General features: G+C 36.4%; 1 protein-coding gene across 1 annotated transcript in view; it reads right to left on the bottom strand.

The window, feature by feature from the left end:
- LOC120624870 overlaps window positions 1-27,595 on the bottom strand; it is a 45,231-nt gene that overhangs the window by 16,663 nt on the left and 973 nt on the right. The window lies entirely within an intron of this gene.

The following is a 27,595-nucleotide window of genomic DNA, read 5'->3' as shown; positions in this document are numbered from 1 at the left end:
TTTTGTTGGTGTAATTTTTTAAATAGTTCCGTTGTCTGTCTCCGAAAATTAAATCTACTTTTTGAAAATTAAAAAAAAACCGTTACGATGTTATCGATCAAAAGGAATCTATATTGTAGTGATTTGATCGCTATGGTTACGGCCAGGTGTGAAGTGGTCCTGTTTGGCAAGGGGACCCGCCCTTTGGCGCCCCTTATCACACCGTGTTTTGATGCAACGGTAGTATCATTATTTGTATACAGGGTGAGAATAAAATTTATTTCTTAAAAATTACTAGCGACCCGCCCGGCTTCGCGCCGGTATAAATGAGAAAAAATTGTAGTGTAAATTTATTTTTCAGCGACTTAATATTATATTAACTTAATACATATTATTATTTTTTATTATTATATGTATTATGTAAACGACCTGTGAAAATTAATCTAAACGATGGTGCATGAAAATCCGTTTAGTGGATAAAGAAACAGACTGGCAAAGTGACTTTTTATTCTATGTAGAGATTATATTCGCTTTAAAAATAGTTAGGTAGATTTTTTTTGCTACTAAATTCGACCCACATCCACATTCGACTATTTATTTTGAACCTTTGACTAACGTAAAGTAGTTCTGGTGGGTCAAAGCTCTAATTGCTTCTCCTATAAGGCCTTTGCCTAGAAGAGTGCCATTCATATACTAAAGATGATGACGCTACCGGTTTATCTTTTATGTTTTAGAGAGGTAAAACTTTCACAAACCTATTTAACAAGTTATTAATGCTTGGTGATCTCTGGAACAACTGCATCGTTTTAAAACCTAAGATTTTTGCGAATAAGAAGTTGCATCTTCGAGTAATACAGGCTAATTTCTAATCAAAATATAAATAAAAGATTGATATGAAACTACAGTTTTCAAGTCAACCAGTTTAATTGGTGATGTTATTTAACAGATCAATGAATAATTTATAGATTTTAGCGTAACATGTTAATTTATAGGTACATTATTTTTGATGGTTTCGTGCTAAACTACGTTGTCACCGAATGATTAATTTATGCTACGTAAATACTGCTGCTTTGTATCATCAGCAGTGACGTGCATACAGGATATGCACAGGGTATGCAGGTGATATAAAATGAAGAAAATCTCCGGTACCAGTTATGTTCTTAAATTTTTTATAACTCGTACTGGAGATTTCCTAAATTTTATATCATCTGCATACCCTATATGCATGCCACTGATCATCAGCGCCTCATTGATCTAGTCTTTAGCATGCAAACACTGATCACGAGGTCCGGGTATCTAGTCTAATCTTTCACAGGTTCCTGGAGGTCGTGTCAAAGATTGTTAGATATTGGGTTTTAGTAGGCTGTTGTCATTAATTATGTCTACAATTTACTCCAGTTTACAGAGAAAATTAGTAGACATAATCATCTCGTTTCGCGCATCTTAGCCCTACAGATGGCATGCTATCTCTGTGCCGACTTTCGTGCACGTCGGTGCAGTGGTCGAGCCGAACGTAACAAACAAACAAACAGCCACACAAATCGCATTTTGGAATAATTAGACATATATACTTAAACGGAAATTTTCCTTCCCAAAGTTGTACCAAGTGTTTCATTAATTTATTCAATTTGCGTCAATTACCATTATTATTTTAATTCATGACTGCCTATTTTTTCCATGAAGTTTGATTAGGTGCTTGAGATTTAAAATTTTTATGGAACAATAAACATCTATTTGTTATGATCATAAATCATTTTTAATTAAATAATATAAGCTATTTAAGAAGGTTAACGAAGCGGTGGTAGCTTAGTGGTTGTGGTTTCGGCTTAGCTTTTGGGGGCCGAGTTCGAATCACAGCACGCACCTCTAACTTTGTGTTTGTTGAAGGAAAACATCGTGAATAAACCTGCATGCCTTAAAGTTCTCCATAATGTTCTCAAAGGAGTGTGGAGACCACCCATCTGCACTGGACCAGCGTGGTGGACTACTGCCTAAACCATTTTCATTGTAGGAGGAGATACGTGCCCGGGTCCCGTGCCACTAAATTAAACACGGTTATATGGTTCGTTTATACACTGCGGTAGGTATTGTTTATCTGTGCACAACTTTCAACACTTGATCAAGCGATCACGCAATCGCTACAAAATAATTAGCATACTTAATGAATGTAGAAATTTGCCCCGGTTATGTAAATCGATGGGACGTAAAAGTAAATCAGTAAATGTACGAAAGAGAACCCGGCTAAGCTTGTTGATGGTTTCTTATTATAACAGGGCGCCCTTGAACCCTGGTAGCCAAGTTTCAAATTTACGAATGAGGTTAAGAACCACTGCCTTTTTGTTTTAATATAGTTAGTTAAAAATAACTACGCATATAATTTTCAGTATAAATCTTATTACATTGCATTTTCTTATCACTTTCATAACGAAATAATCACTTTCAATACGAAACATTCGGAGAATAATACAACTACTTTTGGAGCAACCTGTATAAGCAAGACCGGCGTTCCTTTGTGGCATTCTCAACGTACAATACCCGTACGTCAACATCTGTCCATGCCCCATACGACACTGTAACGTTACTTTACAACCTATTAGATTCATACGTAATAATTTCCAGAGCACTTATAATAATATACTAAGTAAATTCTCGTATCAAAACTTGATCAACACCCACAGAGTACTGGTACTCTATAAAAATAACGAAATACGATACATTCTAAGAATAAGAGAACCATTCTCGAAGCAACCTGTATAAACAAGACCGGCGTTCCTTTGTGGCATTCTCAACGTTCCATACCGGTCCGTCAACATCTGTCCGTATCCCATACGACACTGTAACGTTCCATTACACGTCATTAGATAGAAACGTATTGAGTTGGGACTTCCGCACCCATGTGCATAAGGTGAAAGTCTTTAACGTTACGTAAAAATAGTGAAGAGCCGATAGGCCTCTAGTTAACTAAAGGTTATATTATGTTGTATTCAACAAGGTTAATATTCAACAAGTTAGGCCTTGACAGCAATCTCACCAGGTGGTAAGTGATGTCTAAGATGGTAGCGGGCTAACCTGTTAGGGAGCTTAGTAGTTGTACCCCTAATCTACACGACATCGCACCGGAACGCTTAGTACACTAAATGGCTTAGCGGCACTTCTTTATAGATAAGGTGGAAACTAGAAACCGGCTAAAGCCTGCCACCACCATCCACGGAATCGAACCCGAGCGCTGTGGTTTCTAACTGAAGGTCCCCTTCAGTTAGAAACCACAGCGCTCACCTCTGCGCCAGGGAGGTCTTCAAAATAAATAATAAATCTGCTGGCTTTTGCAGCCACACTTAATCGGATTGTTTATCTGTTTGTATACATATACCAATACGTATTGTCTCGACCCGTTGTAGACATGCATGGTTACTTCGTATGCTGTGGCCCGTATCATACGCTACATAGGGCACGCGCCGTGGCATATGGCAAGCTAAGCAAGCGTGTCAGTGTGCGAGAAAAAACTTACGGCCACGTGGCGAAGGTAAACTTTTTTTTTGTTCGTTTTTTTAAATTTCACGCTCGAGTTGTGGGCGGTACAAAAATAGGTTTTACTTTCAATTAATAGGTTTCCTATCTCTGAAAGAATCGGTAGTAATATAATGAATTATGTATGCCAAAAACACTAAAAGTTAAATAATAGACATCACAAATACTTTATGGTTTTTTTTGCTATCTTTGTAATACATAAAAGTAAATAAGTTTCATTTTTTAAAAGTAATTATTCTTAACACTTGTTCGCAAGCACATAAATATCTTTGAGACGGCTGTTAAGCTTTTATGGGAATCTTGACAGTAATACATTAATGTTGCATAATGCTATGGCTCGTAACATATACTATGTATGTTATACTATATATTAGGCAATTGCCTAATCCCCGAATTCGATCCCCGGCACGCACCTCCTATTTTCCTTTCAATGAAAAATCACTTTGTCTGCCGAATGGCGAAGTGGGCAGCGATCCTGCTTTCTTATTCAGGCCGTGGGTTCGATTCCCACAACTGCAAAATGTTTGTGAGATGAACATAAATGGTTTTCAGTGTCTGGGTGTACCTGTATATTATAAATATTTATCACCTATATAAGTACCCATATCACAAGATATGCTCCCTTGGGGGCCTGTGTTATACACACACACATCGCCATCAAGCCTCATCATCGACAATTCGTAGTATATTTATTTATTAATTTATCACTTGCTTTAACGGTAAATGATAACATCGTGAGGTAACCAGCTAGCTTGAGAGTTCTACACAATGTTCTCAAGGGCGAATGAAGTCTACCACTTGGCCAGCTTGGGGGACTAAGGCCTAAACCCTTCTCATTCTGAGAGGATACCCGTGCCATATAGTGGCCCCGTATTAGGTTGATAATGATGATGAAGATACGTGTAAGTATTAATAAATAAATAAAAAAAAAACTATACATATAGCATATCATGCTAATAAATAATAGTATAGTTAAATATGGAAATACAAACACACGACCCAGCAGTTTTTAGCAGTAGTAGTCCGGGGAAGTACCTACCATGTTCAGGTCTGACAGCCTCACGTTGATTGACACAGGGCGGTATGTATATTGCAGGCCCTGTCTAGGTTTGCTCATACGCGATGGTTTTCCGCTTAATCCGTCAACTATCAATATAATAAAAAGCATCCCCATCTACCCATCGATAGAAATCATGATACTGAATAATCATATTATTGGAGCGAAACAAAAGTCATAAGAACGAATGAAGGTTTAACTGTTTTTGAAAATGGAACAACAATATACGTATTATATAAAAAAAAAAATTCGATGTAAGAACACCTAACACAAATATTCCAGTTCGTAGTGGCCAGTTACAGAAAACTGCAATTTCATACGTAAGAACTTGATAGTTAGGTACATATACTAACTCTAGGAATGAAGCCTTGACTTTCAATTAAAGGCTTGACATTTAGCTTCTGCAGCTGCAAATTGTGTAATGAGCGATAATTCTTTCAGGCAGATGTCCACTCCTAGAAGGTTCCAACCGTTTCCACTTTATGTTTTTTCTAATAGTTACTATTTAAAGCGTCCGTTTTGACAGTTACATGATACAGCAATAAAACTGCAAAACAACGAAAGTTTATATTAATTTATGGCACTTTATTAATCACACTTGATTGATATATAAAAATTTGCAAAATACCATCACGATGATTACAGTATATACCAGTCGGTAAGTAATTAATTTATAAAGTTAAAAATTACGTCTAATTGTTCCAAAAATGTGCCTTTCGCAAGTCCAGAAAATTCAGAAATTATTAATTTCTAATTGCCCCTGCTGGGAAGCGAACCTGGGACAGCTCATAACTGCGTCAGGGAGGTCGACCAATAATGATGATGTACCAAAGATAATCTGGTAATCTTCGTTGGCATGGTATTGAGTCTATTGTAGTAACAAATTAGTTCAAAGAAAAGAAATAGAAACAACTAGACCATTGAGATTTCTTATGAAAACAAACGCTTGCATTTGACGTGAGACGTGAGCATTCCTGGTGCGAAATCTTTCTAAACTATGCCCATAACATTATAATGGCTCGGCAGTAGTACCGCACGTGCAAATAGCTTGCAAGTGATTAACTCTCCATATACGGAGAGTGAGAAGACAAAGAACATTGCGGTTAACGTGATTCAGTACATGGGAGAGAGAATGGATATTCTTTACATATATACAAGTATTGGCATCTAAGTAGTTCTTCATTCAAGCCGTATCTAAAAATGTTTTCTCGATAGCACAAAAGAATACCCGGTCAAGTTTATTGTGGGTCTAAAGTCCATGCTATCTGCTTATTACTATCGCTTAAAGTACATTAATCGTCATCAATAGCCTATATCACCAATCCGCATTTGGCCAGCGTGGTGGACGGCCTAAACCCTTCTCATTGCGGAAGGACATCCGTGGCCGGTAGTGGGTTGATATGATGATGGTGCATTGTCTATAACATTCCACTACTGCACTTAAGACTTCTCCCAATGGTATGCCCATAATCACCACGCTGGGCAGACAGATCGATTGGTGATCGCAGTCAGTGGCGTGCATAGAAGGTATGCACAGGGTATGCAGATTATATAAAATGAAGAAAATCTCCAATTCGAGTTATAAATACTTAAGGGAAGGCAATGTAAGAGTTATAAAAATATAACTCTTACATTGCCTATCCTTAAGTTTAAGTAAATTATACAGGGTTAAATAAAAATGCGAGAAAGCTCTCGGCCTTGTAGTTCCTACCAATGAAACTAACAATTTTAGTTGTACGACTTCACACAAAATTCAGTATTAATTTATTTCATGCAAAAAAAAATATAAAACATGTTATTTCTGTAAACTGACATTACACTGTAAAACCAAATAGATATGATTCGACAAAATCGCTTATTGGGGTCGGTTACTGCACGATACAGTCGTGGCTCGTGAGCTGTTGCCGATGTTACATTACAGAGTAGTAACAAGTAGAGTATCTATGTAAAATATTGAATATTAAATATTTCACAAACTATAAAATTTAGATAAACACAATAGTTGTTAGTTTTAATGTAAACAACTACAGGCCGAGAAATTTACCGATTTTTTATTTAATCCTGTATAGGATTTACAGCCAATGTTCATAACTTTGTGCCGGTGGATATTTTGATATAAATACGGATGCATTTTCGATACCCTCTAATCTTATATAGAGACTCAAGACGATGCAAGGATACCTCATGGTTTCTTAGTCGTTATCAAGTATTGAAACCAGTTCGGCGTGTCATCGCGTCACGAGGCACGATTAAATTGTATGACGCGTGAGCATGTACCTACGAGTAAAAGCTTTCTGCATTAAACACATGTGTAGAGGTCCTTGGCTTTTCCTACTAAATGTGAGCAAACTACGCTTAGAGAATAACATTTGCCAACAATCTCAATGTCTTATGCTCATATTCAATTTAGACGGTAAACCGTGACAAAGGAAAACAATTCTTCAAAATCGGTTTATATTTGACGGAGAAACTTTATTGTATAAAGTAAAAACAATGATTTGTTTACATTTTTTATGTCTACAGATGCTGGTGTTAATAAAACAGTGGCCAAAACTATTGCATTGGCTAGTTTCTGTATAAATCGTGTAACGGAATTACGAAATACTTTTGAAGGGTGTATTTCATGAGGAATCACCCATCAATAAATCATCATAACATTAAATCAAAAGAAGCATAGGGTCATTTCGCCTGTTTGCGTCCACTTAGTGGAGTTGTTAGGTTTGAACGTGAAAAAAGAATGTCCGTGCGGTAGTTTTTAATCAAATATGGTTGTAATGTAGTCCCTATATAGTCTTGTCAAGTTTAATGCACAGTTTTGGACAACGCATCTGATGTTTTATTCTACACAGGTACAAATAGCTGAAACAGGCGATTTTCCCGTTTTGCGTCCACAAAATCCAGATTGCGTCCGCCTGTGGACCAATTGGCGTCCACCTGTTTAGAAATAATTAGGAAGGGAAATAGGAAATAAAAAGGGAAGCTTGTGATTTTAATCAAAACATTTATTTAATACCTAATTGCTGATATCATAAAAGTTAACATAAATTGCACTTCAGGATATATTTTTTTTCTCCTCCAACTAACTCCATTAATAGATTCACTATTATTTCGAATATCATGTCGATGGCTTTATACGATTCTATTTTACCATTTCGGTACAAAGCCTTTAAAATTGGCCAAGTGCAAATCGGACTCGCGCGTTCCGTGTTTTATTTTTTGATATTTATTGTTATAGCGGCAATAGAAATACATCATCCATGAAAATTTCAACTGTCTTACTATCACGATTAATGAGCTACAGCCTGGTGACAGACGAACAGCGATGGGTTCCTGTTTTTACCCTTTGGGTAAGGAACCCTAAAAATGGAACAAAATTCAAATATTGGCAAATACATAAAATAATTTTCGTATAACAATTGTATATTTTTAGGTTAGGTAGGTTATAAAGAGTATCATCATCATCATCATCTCAACCAATTGACGTCCACTGCTGGACATAGGTCTTTTGTAGGGAGTTCCACAATGCACGGTCCTGGGCCGCTTGCCTCCAACGGCTCCCAGCTACTCGCCTGATGTCATCTGTAGATTCTTGACACCCCTTGCCCCGCCGTTACCATAACCGCTGCCAGAGCCAGGAATAGCGGGGCTGCCGGGGACTAGGGGCTGTGGCTTTCTTTTCTCCATTCATACAAAGATTTGCCCGGTAATGACCACGCTGGGCAGGCGGGTTGGTCATCGCAGGGCTAGACTGATCGCACCGGCGTCGCTGCTGCCCGGCACCGGTCTGTGCCATTTATTCAGTCTAGCCAATTTGAAGTAGTTATACCGCCACTTGTCGGTCGCCAGAGCCTCGTCGGTTAGACGGCAGGGTGCACCACGTGCAGGTGAGGTTGGCATTTTTGGGAGGCTGACTGGTACTAGCCTCCCCCTTACACCCCATAATTTGGGTTGCACGCACAGATCTTTTGTTTGTGTGTGAGTACCTGCCATAGGTCCGAACATCAATAGAAGCGCTCTTGTTTAGATTGGTGTGTCGGTATTGTTATTTTTCACTGTTGTAAAACAGTGTACCGTCGTTTGGACGCGAATTGGGCGTCGGACGCGAAAAGGCGAAAAGACCCTATTTATTTTTTCATACAAACGAATTCAAAACATTCTAAGTGTTTACATATGACAACCCCATTAAAGATAAAAGACCGACAAGTGCAATGTAACTACGCTACGCGACGCGTACCTAATAACAGTTAGGTACGCGTCGCGTAGCGTAGTTAGTTAGTTACAGGGGTCACTTGATTTTAATTTTGCACGTGATGTTAGGGTTGTATCTGATTTCTTCAGTAAAAACTATGGCAATGTTTACTCAAAAACTATTAGCGTTTCTGTTACATAGATAAGTCTCAGGAACAGTATATAATGTACTTCTAAAGCCTTTAGAGAATTACTTCGGTTTTCCTTTAGACGTTGTATAGATCCAGCTTCCTTTCGCAGTAACTTTTGAGTAGGTACACACTTTTAATAGCTTTCAGCTTTCCCATACATATTGAACATGAATTATACATTTTCCGTGCACTTCCCGCGTTCTAGATCTCTGAACAGGTACCAGTTAATAGCTCTTGTGTCGTAGTGAAGTATCCGCTGTTAGGCAATTATCTTAGGAAATGCGTAGATCTATCGACATTCAATGTACCATTCTAACTATCGATTTATATGTATGGTTAGGCCACAAGCTTTTACTGAATAACCGCTTAGTTGGTCTAGTACTAATAGGCTTACATGATATCCAAAGTGTCGACGGGGAAAGCGAAAATCATCTCCACCCACCCTCCGAGCTGCACCAAACGGATCATATTTCAAACGGGGGAGTTCTCACTCCCCCGTTTGAAATATACATTACTTATATTTAGATCTACCTTTAGTTATTACTTGCTTCGTACCTAATAACAATAAATAAATAAATAAACGAGGGTAAACATCTCCTATTCCCTATTGACGTGCTTTGACAGGTGGTCAAACTAATTTTATTCCTTGTCAGTGGATATAACCAGGGGATAATACGTTTGGACTCCTGCTATGCTAGCCGGGAAGGGGTCGGCGATGACCTCCAAGTCAATAAAATTAAATTGCGGTCCGTGAGATGTAGTTCAGGATGGGGGTTAAGGATGGAGACTAAGCAGATCGTGGATTTTTTTGAATCTTTTCTGTCCTTGGTTCGATTCCCGGGTAGTACAAAAAATGGTTAGGTGCTGGGTTTTCATGTCAATAAATTCTCTTTATTATTTTGTCTGGTATTTGATTGTTTAATCTAATGATTATCTTATCTGAAACATGTCGTTGATAAAAGATGTAACATCTTATTGAGATTACTCAAATAATGTTTTCGATGGTTGTGATGTTCTCAAAATAAACGATATCAATTTTGTGGAAGTATTAAATGTACGTGATCCGTCCGATCCCGCAATGTGCATTTCACAATTTTTTTTTCTATATATACGGTTGTTTAACGACATCTGAGAACTCTGGCACTGACTGACTGACAATGCTCAAATTGCTGACATTGAATAAATTTTCTTTAATACTTCAAATTCATGTGGTGACGTGATTATGGGAAAACCATCCCGTTAGGAGAGGCCTTTAGTCCATCAGTGCAGTCCACTGATAGGCTATCGATGATCATGATATAAAATTCTAGTTCCTACAATTTTTTTTCATAATTTAACTCGACACTATATTCTCCACTGTATTAACCTCCAGGACTGAGGAATTTTGATGATGATGATGATGACAAAAACGTATTTCTTTATAAAATAGCTCTTTAATGCTGTTCCCGAATATACCTACTATTATTTAAGAGCTAATTTGTAACAATGTGAGGCGGAAATCCTCAAACGAATTTTTCCTTCTACCCGATGACTGTATTGTCAAGAGGCCAAAAGGTTTATTGAACTATTTTAATTGGGGATTCACGAACAAAGAAGTTGAAGTCAATTACATAAAAAACGGCCTCACTTAATAACAATGATTCAAATGACAGATAGCTCAGCGATTTTCAAAAGCACAAACATTTTGTATTCAATTTATTAAGTTATACAAATCATGCCTCATGAATATTCAATGGGTTAAGCAACACCATTGACAGGGTTAACTGCTTAATGAACTAGATAAGAGTTGAAACACTTGATTTTTTTTTTATACATATTCGCTTTTTTATATAAAAGTGGTGATAAAACTTATTACTAAACTTAGCAGGATTTATAACAATTTACATTTTATAACATTTTATTTCACAATTTATAATATTTAATTTTATTTTTTATATTATTTTATAATATTTGGTTCACTGGGATCTAAGGGATTAAGAAGAATACACAAGAAAACTCATATACTAATGGAAATATTAATTGGCAAGGACTACGCAGTATTTCTTAGATACCCTAGCCGCTGGTCGGATCAGCTAAAGCTCTCAGCGCCTATTTTATAAGAACAATAAGAAATTGAAGACTTGAACGGAACAAGAACATAATAAAATAACGCAACAAAAGCACAACATTACGGACCAAACATCCAAACGTGAAAAATACGAAAAAGAAATGTATATTTTATTGAATATTGCATTTATTTTGACTGCGAAAAGGAAGGAAGATGAAGGAGGACAGGAAAGGTTTCGAAGGCTGGAAGCAGGAAAATTGTATAACCTTGGGAAGCGATGTCAAATATAAGAGACTAAACTTATGAGTCATTTACGTTCTATCTACAAAATAAAAATAGTAGTAAGGAAAAGATTAGGGTGCGCAATTTGAAGTTGCCTGTACATGCAATATTACCTGTTAAAAAATTGCGTAACATCGAGTATTCTTTTAAAATTTAATAAGGAATATCCATTAGCAACTCTTTATTTTTTGTATTCAATTATTTTAACGGGTGTGCTTCGGCCCTAAATAGTGTAAGGAATGTGAAATGAATGCGGCAAAGATCACCTGCTTGCCTAGGTACGTGCGGAACATTAATGTCTGGTGTAAGACCCCAGTACAAGACAATCGTGGGGTCGCTTTCGACTATCGAAACAGTATGACTTCAAAGTAAACTGAATCTCATGCTACTCATTTTAAGGTCACTGATTTTGTACTTATAATTAACAATTTAAAACGTTCCGCGTAGTGTGCTTGCCAATAGAGGTGTGGACGAAATTAAGTCTTAAAACTTTGCGTTTAACTTTCATTTTACTTTAACATTATAAATACTACGATACTCTAAAGCAAAATGAAAATTCAGTCTAATCCAAAATCTTCAGATTGTACAATTGAAATAGAGCCATTATTTTCGAACTCTTCCCTGTAGATAAATATAGTACTCCTAATTGCAATTTGCCACCTGAAAGCATATTTTGGATCAGATTTTATTATAAAACTAAATCCTATTGAGTTTTATTATTATCAACCTAAATCTAATTAAACTAAAGGTCTGAGACCAGAAGACCGAGATCTACTTAAATATTGTCATTCGTTCAAGTTGCAAAGGTGGTCTTGGAACACCTTGCAATATAATCAAACTTAGTTGTCAAGAATTATAATCAACGATTACATATATCTCACTTGTTTTTGATCTTATCATGTTCATAACATCATCAATTTTTTGAATAAATTGTTTTTCAACACAATTTTCTTCTCTTTTCACTGTCATGCATTTTAATTTGAAAGATCGAATAAGCCTGAGTTAATTTAAAGAGTGAGAAAAAAGTACGGGAAGACTTTTAAAATAGAAAGATACATGTTAGAATCATGTATCTTTCTAAAATTTCATAGTATTTTTTGCTAAATATAGTTATTATCGTTGTATTTGCTAATTTATTAATAAGAATTACGTAAGTGAATAAATACTTCACTAACAAATCTTTATATATTCTATTATTACGCGTCTGTAAAGCGTATCCTCCCATGATACAACATTATGATTCAATAGGTACCATGTATGAAGCCATAAACATTCCATTCGATAAGGGCATTATGCAATGGTTGTTGCAATAAATATGTGCCATGTTATTTAGCACAAAACAAATGTTATTAAAAACAAGTTCTATACTTATATTATAAATGCGAAATTGTGTTTGTTTCTGTGTTATTCCGTCTTTCACACCCAAAGTAAGCAACTAATCAACTAGATTTTGGGCACAAGTTAAAAAGACGGGGGCTCCTTGTTATCCTTTGAAATCCTTGGAATTGAAAAATACCGTAATAAACCCGAAAAACGCGCCAAAAAGAAAGCGGGCAACAGTGTGATGGTTGATCTTATAAATGAAAACTTGGTTCAATAATTTGATTTTTTTTAAATATGTACTCAATTGTATGCTTCTAAGTCACTACTTTCATTTGTAAACCTCTGTATTAAATTTTATACTCCAAGTTTAAAAATAACTTTCATTCCTCTTTCACTCGCTTAGGGACCAATTTCGTAGATTACATACTCGTAGCTCAACGAGTCGCCAAGCTTGGATGAAAATTAATTGGGGGCTTAACTACTCAGCTGAAATTATTTTTCCGAGATCAATAGCTGATTATAACATTAGCACGACTCTTTGAGTGGAGGAGTGCCGTGTGATTGCCGTATCCAAGAAGATTGAGCGATACTTCAGATTAAATCCAATCTAAAGGCAAGAGAGCCCTGTTCGGAATATAAACACCTGCAAGTATTTTCGCAGAACTCATTTACGTATTTCTCTGTTTAAAGTATGTTTAAAGAGGGCACAATAAAATCAAAGTCTCTGTGACAGGCGACTGGGCGTCCATCTTAGAATTCCGATGAATCAGTTTGAATTCCGAACACGTAGCGCACCGATGGCACGCCACGGGGCACGGTTGGACTCATCATGCGCAACAATAGACAGTATGGTCTATATGGCACGACTATGATTTTACAGTTTCAATAAAGAAAACGATGATGATGATGAATATTGGCATCAGTAAACCATCACTCTACCCCTCACATTATTTTAGCCTTATTGAGTAAATATAGTGTTTTGCTTATGCTCGTCACCATAGAAAATAGAAACCCAAGGAGGTTTGGTTTTGAGATGAATTCTGACTATCCCCCTGGCCTGAGTAAATCTCAGGTGGGAGGTTCCGAGTATATCCCTGGTGGAGGCAATTCGGGAATTTATATTTTTCAGATTTTTCTCTGGTGGAAGTCTTTGAGCAATATTTAGTTACTACCCTACCGAAAAAGACCTGCAGTTAAGTCATTTAGCGTTCCAGTACGATTCCGCTGCCAAATTTGACTGCGTCATTATTTACTATATTTTTTTTTAGATTACATTAGTATTAACAAAAAGTAATACAGCATTTTGTTATAAAACCTATTTAAGTAATTTTTCTTTAAGATTTGGAAAGCAAAAAAGCAATGACTTATGCAACACACATCGGCACATAACGGTTATACGTGGCGCTTATTCCCGAGGTGACAAGAAATAATTGTCTTTGTCGTATTGAGGGCACCATAGACAATGAGAAAGACGTTAATGAAGCCCCATAAATTAGCAAATCTATAATCTTTGTTTTGTGATTGAGATAAAGCAAAGTATTCCTTGGAATTTTGTTAATAGAACATATGATGCAAATATTTTTTTAATGATACATTTAATACTAGATTTCAGCACATACATGAAATAATAAAATCGAATTGTTACTACTCCTTTTTCTAATATTGGCTAAAAGGAACAAGAATTTATTATCTAAACAGTTATGTAGTTACTTTTCTTGAATATAGTTCAACGGGTACATACCAAGATAATATTATTTCAAAACTAAGTTCGCATGTACCTACATACTATAGAAAAAAATCTAAGTTAAGAAATTCAAATGAAAAAAAAAGTAGGAAATAGAACATTCCCTGAAATTATGAATGGTGACGATATTCAGCGCACCTAGTTAAATAATAGCGGCTTTTATTAAGTCGTTATAAAATTAAAACATTCATTCTTAAAGAAACACAGGAAAGACCGTTCGTAGTTTCGAATTCTCACGAAAATCAATAGTTTGGCGTTTCCTGTACTTACTGGCCACTAATCGATGATGACTTACCTCTAACACCTAACGTATGATCAAAATATCATTAACGAAAGTGACACTTCAGTTTTACTGCTATAAAAGATAGAGATTGTGGTTATTATAACAAAAAAGCGCATTACCTATTTCTACTTGTTTTGTTATTATTACTGATTGATCACACCGTTTTTTTTTTGTAATTATTATATGATTTTCACAAATAAATTATTTCTAAATGTGAAAGTAAACTTCTCGTCTGTGGCATAATAGATATCAAACTGTTCTAAACTTGCATATATTGCTATATATATATTAGAAAAATTAAAAAATAATTATTATATCAGATAGCTGAAAGGGTTATAATAAGGAGCTTTTTATCGATTAATGTTTGTTGTTCGATATTAAATTGGCTGGAGCCTTAATATTATTATTTGCCTCGAGCAGTTTACTACTACATTATTTGTTTATTACTACATTATTTGCTGTAGTAATAAACAATGTTTTTCCTAACGAATGATTTACATATTGATATTGTTGACTTTTTGTTTCAGAATCATAAACCTTATTTTAGGTACGTCAAGGTACCATGTTACATAAAATGAAAGGTAATGCTATGGCTGTAATATAATGGCAGAAAGCCCCCAAACCCGAGAAAAGAACGCGTCCTGGGCGAATTGGTGGTCTAGCACTGTAGTTTTCTTATATAATGTTCCGGACAACTTTTAGCAATTAATTTTAAATACATTAATAAAAAAAAATATGTATTAGAATTACAAATTATGTCTATTGCCCTTACAATAATCAATTATAGGTGTATACAGCATTATAATTAAAAAAAAAAACAAAAACATAAATAAGTATGTAATTATTCAAAATAATAATGTAAATATGAATTAAGCTATTATAAAAGATTGATTAGTAATATCAAATTAAAATTAAATTTTATAATTAAGATTATTTATATTTAATTTACATATACCTAAGTATTTACATTTTTCATTAAGTCATTCGTAATCCTTATTCGTACATTATAAACATTTACAAAAAATGCCTAAGTAAATGTGAAACGCATTTATTAACTACAAGCCAGTGTAGTTTTAATTAAATACGACCCAACTAATATAAGTAATGCAATTAATTATTAAAAATGACGCGTGACGACTTAGATTTTCGCAGATTAAATTAAATTGTTATTTGTATAACTGCGCATAGATACGTTGTTTACAGTTAATCATACGAGTATTTGTGTCACACATTGTCCAAGTTTTGTATGGAGTATGTATTATAGTGTCACTATTGTATTATAGTGGGGCATCCGGTTAAATTGTTGTTGTGGGCGATATAGTACTATTATTTATTTAATCAAATTTAGAAGAGGTAAAAAAATTATGACACTGTCATGGTTGTATAGATCATAATGTAGTTAGAACTGTCAGTTACCTTGCCAACGAAAAAGTTTGGTCATTTATTTCATTCGGAGTCAATGCTGCCAGACAGTATTATAGGTTTTAGATTTTATTTTGGGATGTAGGTTATTTTAGTTTATATTACCTTAAATAACATATTTATTATTGTAATACATTAATATGAAACATCAACTACATGAACTCAGTTTTTTTTCTGATTTTATTCGGCATCTACGAAACTCGATACAAAAAATGGCTTATCCTGGGACCTATTAAGTGTTGTATATATAAATAGCCTATAGAAGTCCAATGCTGCACAAAGGGCCTCTTCCAACAGAAGTGTTTGCCTATAATCATCAGGGGCAGAGGGGTTGGTGATAACAGATGCTAGTAGTAGTACGGAGTACGACCACCCGCCGGAAGAGGGGTGGTGACTATGGTGTTCTCTATAATCGGCTAAATTTTAGGTGATAGTGATAACTACACATCTCGTTCACTTATAACAAAAGCTACGAGGGTTGCAAATGGGTCCCGTACTACGAAGCCCACGAAACTACAATCATCAACAGTTGTAATAGTTAAATCAGAAAGCTATAAGTCGCATTGTTTTTTCGAATAGTTATAAATGTTTTAACACGTTATTACATTCGAATAAATAAATAAAGTTATTGGAATAGTGACGTTGGGTTTTGGGTCGAAATGAGGTTAAAAAGTGCTACACGAAACGTAAAAGTGAATGAGTCATGAATGGCTCCCATTCATAAGGTAGTACGTTCGATGCGCGGGTGAATGTCGGATTTGTTCCGAGAAGTTTATCTTACGGAACTGGTGTGATTCATTCTGCAAATCTTATGGGACCGGTTCGAGACTCATGATGTAGTTTATGTCTCATAGTGAAAATTTATAATGTCAATAAAAGGGTTAACGTTCACAGGTGAGTAAGTTAGCAAAGCAACTAACCACGTTATTCAAGTATATGTCATTTCCATACGTTGTTTTGAATGTCAACTTATAAAGATGCACCCGAATCTAATAAAGATGTTTCCTTATTTAAGTGTATTTATATGTAAACAGATATGTCGCAGTTTTTTGGGTCGATTTTCAAATTTTTTTAATTGAATTTTCTCTTATCCCCCTAATATTTTGGTGATTCAGTTCAGATTGATTTTAAATAGAAACTGAGGAAACCGCAATAGGTATCGGGCATACTAAATGTGAAACAGGTTTCTTTTATACATTTTTTTTATAATTTATTAAATTAAATCACATCAACTAAGGTTTTGAATGAGATCTCACGTGATGGTAAGTGCAAATCCAAACGGATTTAAGTTCATATTATGAACTGTTTGTCTGTGACATCCTAGCTCCCTAACGGTTGAACCGATTTTGATGCGGTTATTAGCTATTATAATACGAAGATCAATTCAGGCGTTTGAAGGTCATCTTATTTATCCTACTTGACAAAAGAATCTAACTTACCGGCCCAATACAGGGTACTAGGAGATTCGTGCCCTGTATGTCCCACAATGAGAAGGATTTATAACGTAGTCGACTACACTGATTGGTGGACTTCACACTGATTGGTGGAAAAGTTAGAGGGGGGGGCGTGCGGGGACTCGAACTCGGCTCCCCGAAAGTGAAGCTGTAGTCCTAACCATTGTTACTGTTATTGCTTCTATAGAATAACTTAAAAGTGATAGTGAAGGCATTATTCGTCGACCTCTGAAACAGCAATAAAAATACGCAAAATAACAACGATCCAACCGAAACTTGTTCAATAAGGTTTTATTGAACGATCTAAAGTTAACCTCAAATGAGACCTTCTACATCCGCAATAAAAATACAATTAAATAAGCATAGGTACGCTGATGTTCCGACCTTGTACCAGGTTCAATGCCATGGGACCAACGACGCCGTACGTAAGTCCAATTGAAACCAGTTACCCGTGAAATTAAATTCATGTTGCGAGAAACTTCTTCACATGTGTGGACCTTGAGTGAGAAGTTTGAATGGTTGTTTATTTAAATCTAGCAGTTACTTGCTTGTTAGTTTAGTGGTTGGCATGTTCCAGAGGCTTTTATTAAGGCAATCTATTGAAGAATCTCGAGCACCAGCCCGGACTTAGGAAGTTGGCATTGTCAGCCTCCTCCCTCTGGTAAGTCCGTCAGTCTCAGCGATTATCACTTAATTGTGGTAATAGTCGTTAAAGCACACCAACCGTTGAAGCAGCGTGGTGGGTCTATGCTCTAAAACCGTCTCGCCTATGAGAGACGAGGCCTGTGCCCAGCACTGGGACTTTAATAGGATGAGTTGATGAGTAACTTGCTTTGTACGTAACTATCTCGTTGGTCCACTTTACGGTGCACAATATGTTTAAAAATATGGACTAGGTTCAAAATGGGGGTTTTACTCAAGAAATTGTAGTCAGGGGCAAGGCAATTGGCGCTATCCACTGTCGTGCTTCGGAAAACAGAGCGGATTGTTGAAATTCACGGACTTTTGAGAACATTTTGGAGAACTCGCAAATATGCAGGTTTCCTCACGATGTTTTCCTTCACCGTTAAAAAAGATATTACAAAAAAAAAAAAAAAACTCTCCCCACCCCTGAAAGTGAAGTCGAAGTCCTACCCCCTGGGCTATTACCGCTCCCCACTGGGCTAACACCGCTCCCAACTGGGCTGTAAATGAGGTTTATTAGGGGCAGTTATTTCGAAATCATAAGCTATATATAGCCTGTGATTATAGTATACGTATAGCTTAATATAGTTGCTTTGGACTGCCACACGTGTAACGCTGGATGTGGAAACCTGGAGTAGATCTCTCCAGAACTCCACTACCTTTGCACTTCATTTCACAGACGTGTATATGAGTTCATTAGACTTTTCAAGGTGGTCATTCAAGACACGTGTTAATCCTAAGAAAGTCATGTTGTATTACTGCAGAACCAAGTAAGGGCGTGGATAGAATTTCGCTATGCTTCTTGCTTATGCTTCAGTACCATTTTTGCTAAAACATACACTTAGTACGAGTGTCCTTTCCGCACAAACGTCGGTGCTAAACGAGTAACAAAAACTTACAATGCCAGTCTAAAATTAACATAATGTTAACGTTTTGCTAAACTTCATAAAATCCATATTACTTATCTTACAACAGGGGAACCGCTGGTATTATTGATTTAATAATATGTTTTTCCTATTAACCCGTTACCCACTAGAGGGCACGGGTCTCCTCCTACAGTGAGAAGGGGTTAAGGCCGTAGTCCACCACGCTAGCCCAGTGCGGATTGGTGGACAGGTGGATTTAATATGTTACTAGCTGCTAGCATTGTAAGATTGCAATGCCAATGGAATTGCCGAAAATTAAAAAGTAGAAATAATATAAATATCAGTAGTATAACTTTCATCCCTACACCAGGGCGCCAAGAAGTTATACAGCTATAAAGCTGAAGCAAGCATTGGATAAAAATCATTGTGATATCAAACCATCGGCGTAAGGTAACCCATGATATTCTTCTGCGGTAAGAGCTCCTTCGGTCTTCCACTTTTCCGTTTATTAATATCATACAAGGAAATTGAAGGAGCTGATGTACGAAATAATTCAATTAAAAAAATAAAAGCCATTGTTTGCCTTTATAATTTTAGATGCCTCAATTTTCGAACGAAAAGAACTCTATTTTTGCTAGCGTACAAAATTCGTTCTAAGGGCTACCAACATACTCTGTACTTTGTAATGTGATATAGATGTAATCGCACCTAACGGGGTGGTCGCTCCATACGATTTTATCTCGTCCGGTGTTGATGAATTTGAAGAACAAATGTGTCGGCTACGTTGTTTATTGTTTTCTGTCACTTGATGCCCGTGGTAAATACTACGTGCTCATTTCATTTGGCAATAAAGCTGAGCAGTTTGAAAGATCGCTTGAACAATCTGTCTTGCCCATAGCCCGCCCAATTCCCGAGAAATGTTTTCTTAATATTTACCCACGTCTTCTATATTTATATTTTGACGGCCGACTGGCGCAGTGCTTTCTGATTCCAAGGCTCTGGGTTCGATTCCCACAACTGGAAAATGTTTGTGTGATGAACATGAACGTTTTTCAGTGTCTGGGTGTTGTATACAGATTGTATTTATGTATATTATTCATAAAAATATTCATCAGTCTTCTTAGTACCCATGACAAAAGCTAAGCTTACTTTGGGCTAGATGAAGATGTGTATTGTCGTAAAAAATAAAATAAATAATTAACGTATTCATCATCGCGCTTTTTCAAAAACGAAGAAATAACACGAATAAATTACGTAATCAGAAGTTGTATGTGAACGCAGTCGCAGGGAACCACTAGTAGAGCTTTTTGTGAGAGAGCCCGTCCTGGAAAGTACCATCATGCTTATTTCTGCCGCTAAGCAGCATTGTTACAATGCTGTTTGTTGTGTCTAAAGGGCGTGGATGCAAGTGCCCGGTGTAATTACAATTTACAGGTACATTAGGCTTATTGTCTACCCCTCATGCAGTGGCGTGCACTTTGTTTCTTACCAAGTTATGCATACAGCAGGAAAATTGCATAAAACGACAAAAATCCTCGTGCTATATGAGATATATATAAATTTTAGGGTATGCAGTGCTTTTGTGCATGTATGAAGTGCACGCCACTACCCTTAGGTTGATGGCACAGGGCGGTAATTTGTAGGACATGTTCTTTGCAAGGCAAAATCATCAAAAGCCTTTAACAGTCCACTGTTGTATTAAAGAAGAACGTAGTGTAGGACAAATGTATGTCGCTTACTCGTTCATGTATATGCTGAAATATAAGTAATTTAATTTTTAATCAGAAAGTCTATTCATAATAATTCGTAATTCATTTATTTCAAGTAGGCCTAATAATAATAAGCACTTTTGAAACGTAAAGTCTGTCTGTGTGTAGTGACTCTACCACCGGTTTGGAAGGCAGATTCTACCGAGAAGAAGCCGGCAAGAAACTCAGTAGTTGCTCTTTTCCAATTTTACATTTTAAAATCATTTTTCTAACTTGTGAGAGATGAAAGCGGAGCCGGATGCTTCCAAGTAACCTTGTCATTAAGAAATTCATCAATTGTATAATAACTTCGCTGTAATAAATGTGTTTTAACACATTTTTTAAACTTATTTTTAGCAACGTAAATATTTTAGTTTTAAAACTGTTAAAACGCGTCTTCTTGCTCTAGAGGCCTTATTTATAAACGTAGCATAACGTCGGAATAGTTATGCAGTGCTGTGACACATTAAAAACACTGCCTATTTCGACGGTTTGCTATGTTTATAATAAAACCCTAGAGGCCTTATAAATAAACGTGAAATAACTTCGTAATAGTTATTTAATTTTTTGTCCGACTTCAACTGACCGCACATTTTAAACGTCAGAAAGTGATAAAACACTGAGTAAATAAATTCCGACGTTATGCAGCATTTTGTCACACTTCAACTGACAGTAGATTTCAAATGTTAGAGCTTGAAAACACTGCATAACTATTTCAACGTTATGCGATGTTTATTAATAAGGCCCTAGGTGACTAAGGCGCACCCATAAGCCAAAACTTAAATTCTCAATTTAAAATTTGAATAAATAAATTATCATAATCATCTCATCTTATAAGATTGTCCCGGTGAGGGCATTGTTGACATGGAACGTCGATTGTATGCAGATGCTTCTCAGATCCTGAATCACAATCAGACGGTGTTACGTAGGTACATAAGAACCCCATGTTAGAACCAGTTTCGATACTGCCATAAGACCATCCCATCGTTGGTCCAGTGGTTTGGATGTTCTATTGCAGATTTTGAGGGGCTTGGGTTCGTTTCGTGGCTTGTCGATCTTACTGGTGCAGCGGTGAGAGCTGTGTGTTTTAGGTAGATTGAGTTCCGGTTCAATTTGGGAGAAGAATGGACTAATTCAGCTTAAACTTAAAACAACTCCAAAATATCCATCTTGGAGTTGCAACAAGAATAGCCTTGGCCTCGAGCCTAGCCGAAATGCCCGACTTTGCAGCCAAGTACAAAATAGAACTTTAGTTTGTTTAAAGTATTTAAGTGTTCCACATTATAGGTAGAAACATTAATTACTAACGGGGAAAAACGTCAGCTATTGTTTAAATGTTAGTTTATGCGGTTTTCCTCACACCCCGGATTTTAGATCATTGTAACATGGATTTACACTAATTATTGTTTATTATATACAAGCGGAACACCGTGCTTGGATTATCTTTACGTAATCAAATCAGAAATGCGTTATGAAACTTCGTGATATCGTCAAAATCCCTGTTCCTGATGAGCAGTCTTGGAACAGTGCTTGATGGCTTAATGACCGGAACATTAATGTTTGAACATTTTGTGTTGCCCGTGATAAAAGAAACTTTCGCCAAATATGGACCTCATAACAAAGCTCGGCGTAGGGTGAAGAGAGATGTGGATATTCGTGTAAGAACTAGAGAGTTACCGGCTCAGTCACGCAGAGGATGGAGAGAGCTAGGAGTTCTGCGTAATCAAATCATAAATGAGGACATTTGTGGAAGAAACAGAGTTACTGAAATAGCTGAACTAGTTGCGAAGCTGAATGGGAGAGGCACGTAGCACAGAGGACCTACGCACGTTGGGGTCAGCAACAGTAGCGACCTTGCACTGGAAAGCTCAGTATTGGTTACCCAACTATGTGATAACATCAATGACTCGCAACAAGACGCTGGAGACATACAGCACAAAACAGTACTTGAGAAATATTATAATATTGGCCGTTGCCTGTATTATTCGCCCGCGTTTAGGTAGGTTTTTTAAGAATTCCGTTGAAACTGTTTCCGTCTTTTCAACTAACTCTGTGCCAAAATGTCAAGTCTATTGGCTGCGTAGTTAGAGCGTAAAGGACAAACCAACACACTTTTGTATGTATGATATTAGTATGAATGCTATTTAATAATAATAATAATAATTTATTCACAAGAATGTAGGTACATACAGTTTTTAAAATGTAAAGTAGTTATTATAATATTTATACAAACAAATGCGTGCCTCACAAATTATATTGGTGTGTATGTAATAAATGTATGTAATGGTGCCATTTAAAATCTACTGTCCCTGATTTAGGTAAAAACCTGTATTACAGGCGACAGTGCTCTCCTTAAATTGTTGTTTCGATGATTGATGACCCTAAGGCGATGCTACACGGTGGGTCGCAGTATCGATAATTGTATGTCACTTTACCTAACACAAGTTGTACGGGACGAAGTCGTCAGCAACCGCTAGTTTAAGACAAGAAGCTAAATTATTCACTAATTTGCATGCAACGACAACTTTTGATTTCGTTTCACATGTTCCATACGGATCATTAGTTACACAACCAGTAATAAAGCTGTAAGCTGTATAACCAGTTACCTAGATAAGTGGGAACGATGTGCCGAAGCATCGACACGTTAAAATGCTGCAATCCCATTTGAATATTACGAAACTCCAATACTCGTCGCATCATACGTCTATCCATACCAATAAAACAATTATTTTTAGTATATAGGAATAATTGACGGACCTAGCTGGTGGCAGTGACGAGCATAGAGGGTATTATGCACAGGGTGTGCAGCTTATACAAAATGTAGAAAATCTCCAGTACGAGTTATGAAAAACTTAAGGATAGGCTCTGTAAGAGTTATAAAAAGCCAACCGTCCCGGACAATATTATTATTCCTAGATGGACCCAGTAAATAATTAAGTCAATATATATCTGTCATCACTGGCTACACGCACTGCTCAAAGATTGATGCTTCTGTCATCTCCTTGCATCTGTTCGAAAGTCGAAAAAAAGATTTTGACGACATCACGACGTTTTCTGAACGCATTTCTGATACATACTTACTAAAGTGAAGGCATAAGTACCTTACGTATGTTAGATATACATTTTAGTACCCCAAGTGGGTACCATGGATGATTACTTTTATTCTTTGGGCCGCGCCCTGCGTTTTCTCTCAGCCAATGAACTTGGGTATTTTGGTCATTTTTAACCGATCTCCGAAAAATAACAGATTTCACCGGCATTTTTTGGACTCAAGAGAATGTCATCAATTCAAGGGAAATGTCTGTAGGGAATGAGATCGAATAACGAATCTTATTTGGCCATTACTGTATAGTAAACAGTTTTTTAATCTGGTTACTTCTTCGTCGGCCGATGAGCGCAGTGGGTAGCAACTCTACTTACTTTTTACTGTGTCCAAGGCTGTGGGTTCGATTCCCACAAATCTGTTCATTATAAGTATTTATGTATATTATTCAAAAAATTATTCATCATTCATCTTAGTTCCTATACCACAAGCTACGCTTACTTTGGGGCTAGATGTTGATGTGTGTATTGTCGTAGTATGTTTATCGATTATGTAATTATTTCAAGTAACGTTCTTGAAATCACAATATTTTTCTCCAAATCTGAATATGAATCTGAATACTGGAGTTTCTGACCTACGTATTTTACTCGTTATTATTGGAAACTGGAAGCAAAATGACATAGCTAGGCAGAATTACAGTGTAGTTTTCTAGGTAGTAAGTAGGTAAATAGTACCTAAGTAATATTAATATTTGTTGGGACTTCCAATTTTATTATTTCTCAAATTACAAGTGAAGGTTGACAAATCTGTGTACACAACACACTTTGTCATATCTATTGATTGGCAGGTAGCGTTATCGTTAAAAACTGGGTTAAACGTTTGGTCAAAAACTTTCGTCTTATCTAAATTATATTTACCGTATAATATAAAAAAAGAAAAAAAAAAATGACATGGTATTTAGGACAAAATGCTTAGACCCTCCATGCAGCGGCATTCAATAGTAGGCTTTTTATTATAAACAATTACCTAGTTACAAATTTTAAGTGATAATATTCTTTTGATAACGGAGATCGGTGGCTTAATGTGCACGCTGGTAACAACGCCGATTTCTTTAACTCTATGATACAGTCTAAGATCGCAGATTGGTGGATCTGTACAATTTTAGTATGTACGTGTCATAATTGACTCTAACTTTAACCTCCCATGGCTAGATAGAATAGGCGGGTCAGTTTATGCTCTTTTATTTCCCTCCATGCTATGGACGGGAAAAATATGTTCATACTGTTAAACAGGGGTTAACTTCTCCTGTCCCCTATTGCCCCAGCCACAGAGTTAAGAACACATAATTGTTCTAAATTCTGTGGACCAACAAATTCTGTGAGAACAGCACGGATAAGCATAGCATTGGCAGGAGACTTGTTATGGGAAAAGGAAAGTTACTGTCTTCTTTCACAGTTTTCTCCACTCTACGAGCAAAGGCGTACCGTGTGGCAATAATATCCTAATAATACTGCAATAAAGTCTAAAGCGGTAATAGCACATTGGGTAGGAGCTCGACTTCGCTTTCGGGGGGCCGAGTTTTAATCCCAGTACGCCTACCTTTAGCTTTTATGATTTATGTGCGTTTAAAGTAATTAAAATATCTTTTGCTTCAACGGTGAAGGAAAACATCGTGAGGAACATGCATGCCTGAGATTCCTACATAATGTTCTCAAAGGTGTGTGGAGTCCCTCAATCCGCACTTGGCCAGCGTGGTGGACCACGGCCTTAACCCCTTATCATTTTGGAAGGAGACCCGTGCTCTTTAGTTGGCCGGTATTGAGTTGATGTGATGATGAATGCTGTAATAATAAACGAGGTAAATATTTTATATTCCTATTCTCTGTTGCCGTTTTGTATTGTATACCTCGTCAGAGGATTAATCTTGGGATATAATTTTTATCCCCCACCTATGCTAGCCGCGTAGGGTTGTAAAGTTATATTATAGGTATCTGATCCCTAATCAGCATATATACGCGTTATCGTACCGGAACGCTTAAACGCTTGGTGGCACGTCTTTGCTGATAGGGGACAACTAAAGCCTCCAATCAGTCAAGATTTCATGATAAAACCCCCTTAACATAACTACTACTTATTGACCCTACCGACGGCGATCATCTGTAATGTTACCAATGAGACAGTAAGCTAAGTAATCAATACAAGTACAATAGGCACGCGAGGCCTAGTTTAGTCCTAAATGGATTAGCCGGCCTTATTAATACACAGGAAGCCCTATCCAGTACACTATCTAGTTGGTCAGCAAACGGTGCGTTCGATAAACCTTCCACGCCATTGGCTTCATTAAAAAGTAGGTGACGATACAACCTTTTTAGAGTTCCGTAGACAAACAAGGAGCTATTAAAGTTAAGATTTGTGTCTGCCAGTCTCTGTATTTTGTTTTAAGCTTTATTTTACAATAAAAAAAATGTACATCGTACCTTCGGATTTAGTGCTGAGCATTCTCTACCAGTCAACCGTGGTCTATGCAAAAAACATTTACGGTGTAGGCTCAAAACAGAATGCATGTACATTGTACAATATAATAATCTTATACACTTTTATCAAACTGAAGTGTTTGTTTGTTTGTTTACTTGAACGCGATGATCTCAGGAACTACTGGTCCCATTTGATAAATTCTTTCAGTATTGGATAGCCCATTTATAGAGGAAGGCTGTAGGCTATATTATATTATGACGCTAGAACCAAAAATAGCATAGCTACAATGAAGAATGTTTCCAAATCGCGGTTTTTTTTCTTTTTGAGAAATTCCTATGCGCGCGCCACGTAAACGGTTAAAATTTCGATATAATCATGTGTGTATGACAAAGTTATTCCCCTTTAAAAGTTCTAAAAAAAGGCCGCGACGGCATACGTCTACCTTTTGTGGTCGACTTATACGCAGACAAAAAAAAGTACTTATAGGAATATATAAATTTAATTACGTTTCAGGCCATATACAAGATGTTTAAACCTTTTTTAATAATAAAAGTACCTAGTAATACAAAAGTAAGCAGGTTATGTAACTAAATTACAATTTTGGGGCTGATCAGGTAATCGAGCTCTGGGCCTCTGAGTCTATATCCGTCGAACACGCTAACCAGTAGCTCTAGTTAGTGTTAGCAGGTGTTTTAACTGGGTAGTACCCTATACATACGACCTAGGTTATTTTTCATATAATTATGACTCTTTACAACCCTTTCTTATTATAAAAGATGTAACATACAGACACATAACGAACCTTTCAAACGAACACGAGACCTCAATCCATAACAGACATTTTTAATCACTAGACCACCGAGGCTGTTCAACTAACGTATACCTACCTAACCTACCTTCCTAATTAAAATAACTAATTCTTTCAATGTTCTAAGTAGCCTTAGAAAATAGCGTAGACAATTCTTGACACAACCTACATAGGTATATAGGTAGGTAAATGTTAGTTTTTTTGTCTTGGTAAAAGGGCCTAGTGAAATACATTGTAAAAATATCTAGCAATTATTGGCCTGACATGGGAATCCGAACCTCGTGAATTAGTGGTTGAACATCCTAGGTAGACATTGGAAAATTATGCATTTTCTATGTGTTATAAGTTAGGTATAACCTACCTAACTAACCAAACAATCTTGGTTAATTTAATAATATTAATTCGTTAAACTTAGTGGATGTATGTACAGACCGTCGACGGACAACATTCCTTCATGAATCACATTTAGGTTT

The sequence above is a fragment of the Pararge aegeria genome, chromosome 7 (genome assembly GCF_905163445.1).
Source record: "Pararge aegeria chromosome 7, ilParAegt1.1, whole genome shotgun sequence".
In the NCBI taxonomy this organism is placed as follows: Eukaryota; Metazoa; Arthropoda; class Insecta; order Lepidoptera; family Nymphalidae; genus Pararge; species Pararge aegeria.
The sequence above is the reverse complement of the archived record's forward strand: the minus strand, read 5'-3'. Positions and strand labels throughout refer to the sequence as shown.